This window comes from Pseudopipra pipra, chromosome W (genome assembly GCF_036250125.1).
Source record: "Pseudopipra pipra isolate bDixPip1 chromosome W, bDixPip1.hap1, whole genome shotgun sequence".
NCBI lineage: Eukaryota > Metazoa > Chordata > Aves > Passeriformes > Pipridae > Pseudopipra > Pseudopipra pipra.
In genome coordinates this window covers 63,592,545-63,597,956 of record NC_087580.1, presented here as the reverse complement: position 1 = coordinate 63,597,956, position 5,412 = coordinate 63,592,545, and positions in this window count along the sequence as shown.

Here is a 5,412-nt window from a genome sequence, read left to right as displayed (position 1 = left end):
GCTGCTATGTTATAAATAGAATATTAACAATTGCTTAAACAGCACATGAAATGCAACTCAAAGTTGCAACTCTGTCATAAACACAGAAGAAAAAAAGAAAGGAAAAAATAATGAATTCACTAAGCTTGACCAAGGAAAAGAAATAATATCAGACAGGAATGTAAACTAAACATCCAAATGTTAAAATCAGCTGAGTAAACCTTTTTAAATACAATTCTAAAGATGTGATTTCCACTGTCACAATAACTTCTCAGTTTATAACAGGAAGATAGAGAGATGTTTTACCTAAGAATTAAGGAAATCCTCAGCCTGCTAGCTTTCCATTTATCTTATTTGCAGATTTGTAGTTTTTGGTGTATAAGTTCTACTCTCTCCCTAGTCCTGAGAAACTGCTGGAGGTGGTTTGAGTCCCACCCAGTTGCTAAGCAACAAATGATCTCTATTGTGTGAACCTTATGTCTCCTGCTAAGACTGAACACGAAATTTGGGCAGAAGGTCTTTACAGGGGTAAAATGTAACTAAAAACAAGGCAATTCACTAAAGCTTTTATATAAAGATTCATTCTCTGGGAAACTCTTAAAATTTCTTGCATGCTAACTTTTAGTAAAACACAATCTTTTAGTTTTAAGTTATCTACAAGTGAGTAGAAGGACTAAAGAGAGAGATTCTGCTTTCTGTTCTCAATTACTGACATGCCTGGATTCTGCGGGGCAACTCCCCCGCAAGCCAGTCACCGCCGAGCTGCTGTTCCCCGGGCTGCTCCGTGCGCCGTGCAGCTCCCGGGGATCCCCGTAGAAGTCTGGCTGGCTCTGCAGAAGTAGCTGTCGGCGTTGCCTCTGTCGCTGAGGTGCCTTTGCCGCCGAGGTGCCCCTGCTGCCTTTTGCCGTGGCTGCCAGCGCCGCCTCCCCCACGGCCGAGCTCGGCACAGCGGCAGCCCCAGTGCGCAGCTCCCAGCCCTGGCGCGCGGCCCCAGCGCCCGCACGCCGGACTCTGGCAGCTGTTTGAGTAATCCTAAAGGGAATTTTTATGCTGTTATGTGTACCCGAGACACTCTAACGGGAGGAAATTCTCACGGACTCTCACCTCTGGCTTTTAACAGTTACTAACAAACGTATGGCCGCTTCTCCACACACACACAAGCACGGTACCGTTAACAATACAGTGAGCTCACAACAACGTTGGACACACAACACAATTAACACGACAGTTAACAAAAAATACGGAAAGGCAGTTCTCTAGCCTGCCTCTCCTGTCAACGAGAAGTGGCACTTTTTCGGTGTTGCTCGTTGTGCTAATATAGCATCTTCCAATGCAAGGCCCAATAGCTGCTACTTTCTTTCATATGTACCACACCTGGAAACGGCATGGTTTGTCTTTTTTTTTTGTTTGTTTGTTTGTTTTGTTTTGTTTTTTTTGTTGTTTTTTTTGGGGGTTTTTTTTGGGGTTTTTTTTTTCGAAAACAGCATCTGTTGCCATGGCAGCGATCCACAGTGGCTTTCTTTCGGGTTGCATGGTGCCTTCAGGCGCCAGCGATGCAGCGCCATCTAGGGACGCGGAGGCTCCCAGCAGTGTCGGTCCAGTTGGCACATGCGCAGCAGCAGGCACAGTGAGGAGCGACACTGCCGACTGCGCAGCCGCAAGAGAGAGCGGTGCTGCTGGCACGGCTCCAGCTTCATTCGCCGCCGCTAGTGATGTTCCTGCAGCCCCTACACGTCCTGCTGCTACATGCACGGTGCTAAACGGAGGTGATCTCGCTGCTTCTAAGGGTCCTAGCATTCGCAACATCGCAGCCGCAGGCACGGGGATCCCCCCTACAGCAGACCGAACGGGGCGGGGACCCACCGTAGTCCCGCCATCTCCCGACAGAGCCGTCCGAACCTTCATGAGTTCCCGTCGCTCAGAACTTAACTCTCGTAGCGACTGAACTGCCAGACGCCAAAGCAGAGTACACGTTCTAGGGGCTCCTGACCCCGTAGAGATCTCGTCCCAAAAGAATTCCTTTATAGCGTCCCTTGTGGACACCTGAAAGGCGGTTCGAGCAGCGGGAAGTAGAGTCCTCGCTCTCACCCATGCCATCAACCCCTTAGGGGCGGTTCCATCAGAAACAGGCTCTCCTAGAGAGAATATATATCGGAGGAGCGTTTCCGCGGCCTCATCCCCTTCGGATGCCGCGGGCCCCATGCTCTCTCCCTCGGTCGACTCACCGGGCCAGGGTGAGATTCCTCTGTACCATGCGCATGGCTTTGTTCCGTGATGCCGGGGACAGCATCACCTCCCACGACCGCTTCCCTCAGCTCCTTCCGTCCGCCTTGCGTCCCTGCAGAACTCGACGAAGTAGAACTCCCTGCTAAACGGGCACCAGATAACGGCGGAGGGGTTCAGACAGAAATGCACACAAATCAATATGATTGGCAAAAATGTCCGCTTTATTAGAGGAAAAGCAGCTTATATGCTGCTTGTGATGCAGAGACATGTGATTCTTTTTCAGGTTACATTGGATACATAAGGTAAACACACTGAGCTGTACATTACTAATTGGACCACACCAGGTGTCCATAAAACTTGTTTTCCTGCCAGCATAACTCCTCCTTCACCCTGGCACAGGACCTGCAGTCATATTAGTGGCGCAGTATTTTTTTACTGTCTGCACCCAGCCATGCCAAGGTGAAGGTTGCAGAAATGCAATGGAAACTGTTCACACAGTTTCTGTCCTCCGACAGGAACCTCCTCCACCATTTTGTCTTTGTCCCTGAGGAGACTGTGTGGCACCCAGGGTGAAGGACAGGAGCCATTTTGTCTTTGTCCTAAAGGTAGGGGGGACCAGGTAACATTTTTTTCCTTTGTTGGTTTAAACCGTTTTCCTCTATATCTTTGTAGTTACAGCTATTTCCTTTAGGAAATTGTTATTTTTTACTTATATTTCTCTGTATTGCCCCTTCATTACTGGAGGGGGCAGGGGGAGTAAAAACAAAAGCAGAGTGACTTATTTGGAGTTCTTTAGTTCTCCGGTGGTTGTACAAACGACCACAGAAGGATACTTGGCAAATTTTAAAGCAAACATTCAATCAAAATAAAGCATTTCACAAGGCATTGACTTAGCAAACTCTAACCCATCCAACTTTAAGTTACCCAGCTTTCGAGAAGAGGTAATTAAGAGAAGAAAAAGAGAGAGAGAGACAGAAAGAAAGGGGACAGAGAAAGATTAATAATCACCACTTGAATTCCAGCATGATTGCAGCAACTATAAAATTCAGACGGTGGGCCATGAACATGTGCATCTTTGTGCTGTTGCTTTTATCTGCTTTGGTCTCTCAGGGCCCTCCCCTAGGTTGGGTTTTTGGTGTGCCAGTCACTAATAGCCATTCTGGGCTGGGCTAGAGGCTCCAGGGGCAGGGAGTGGAGCAGTGCACCATCCACCTTGGCAGAATTTGCCCTGGCCTCCCCCACTCACACTCTAGTTGTTTTGAGCCAGTGATGCCTCGGGATTTTTTAGGATTTTTAGCTTCTTGTAGATTTTAGAAGTAGTGTAGCATGGGACCCTTGTATAACAAGGAATGAATGATGCTCCTCGTGCGATGGTGTGGACAAAGAGGATTTATTCAAACTCGCGCGCTCTTTTATCCTTACATATCATGTGACTTTCTTAACCAACCAGTTTACTAACTCTGGGGCATGCTCCTTGGGCTCTGTACCTGGGCACATCCTCTGTGCCACCTTGACACGCCCCTACACATCCCCTCTTTTAATTATATTAAGAAGTCACAAAAACAGTATGAACAAAAATGCAAACAACAATGCAAACAACAATTTTAACAATCAGAACATTATAAAACTACTAAGCTTCGCAGTGATCCAGCACATTGCTTTGTTCAGTTTCTTAACTCTAATGTAAACCTTTTTAAAACCTTCTTATATTCCTATAGGGTAGTGCAACTTGGATAATTACTTTATTAACTTGGGGCTTATCTTAACTGTGTATAAACTTATAACTTTTTTAATCTGAGGGTTTTTTAATAACTGGGGATTTCAAACTTTATTTAAGAACAGGGTAATCTTAGCAAACTACAATTTCTTAAAAGCGACCTGTGGCTGAGGTAATGTTATTTGTGAGGTGTTTGTCTTTTATTATTTGACCAGTCACACAACTATTTTCATTCACACACTCATACATACGTCGGTGGCCACCGCACTGAACACACACATGAACACACACACACACACACATTCCAGAGATTGCTTTTCACCACGTTGGTCATTTCTTAATGTAAACTTGAAAACATAGCATAACTCTTTTCCAAACTTCTGCGTTGCTCTGGTTCCTGCTGCTGTGGTCACATATTTGAATAGGGTTTTACACACCTGGAAGAAACCTGCTTGAGTCTTTTCTTACAACTTTTAGGCATAGTTTTCTCTTCATGTCACAAACCTAGGTATCTTATCCATCGTCCTGAAATCAAATCTTACTATGATTAGTAACTTGGGAGAAACAAACGTCTGAGGTGTGTGCTGCTTTTCAGACCTGCTTCTTTCAGCACTGTCACAACTCAAAAATTGATAACATACATAGCTTTTACAGATGTTCTTACAGGTTACACCAGTTCTCCCCCCTTTTGTTTAAACTTAGCACGTGTTTCAGTATGTGTTTTTACTGTTTTATGGATTAGTGTGAAATGCTTGATGTGAGAATTTTCCTATCTCATAGGAATTTAGCTGCTTAATATTACTGTTAATCTATTTTAGAGTACCAAAGGTTTGCTAAGCAACTAACTTATGTGTTTTACACCTTTGTGTTTTGTCTAGTGAATGTAATAGCAGTTATGTTTTGTGAATGTATATCTATTTGCATGTACAACTTCAATATGTCCAATTCAAAAATGTATATCTCTGATCGCCAAGCCTCATTTGCTATTAACTCTCTAGGGTGGTTTCCTGACAGTGTGGCATACTTTGATGATGTAGTTTTATTATTTGTTATTTTGAATGGTCTCTTAGAGAACCTGTATTCTGATGGAGAATGAATGAGGCAATTGCTTGCCTTAAAACTCTGGGTATAGTGTTAAACATTGCTGCTTTAGCAGCTTTTCAGTTTCTGTCAGTCATTGGCTGTGGCAGGTCAGGATGTGATTTTGTGTGCATTTGTGTACAAATCATATCTTTTGTAACTCACAGGAACCAACTAGAACACATTTCAAAAAACAGGTAAGGGTTAACAATATCTCAAGGAAATTAACTTTCAAAACAGATTATCAACCTCATAGCATAATAAGCACAATCATAACATCAAAGGATTGTTTTAAAATTTTCCCAAGGTAATGACAATCAGTCCAGAACTACACAGGAGCTTAGTTCATGGCTTGTAGTTTTCTCACTGTTCCGTGGTAGGATTTATTTAAGTCTATTGCAGCATATCGT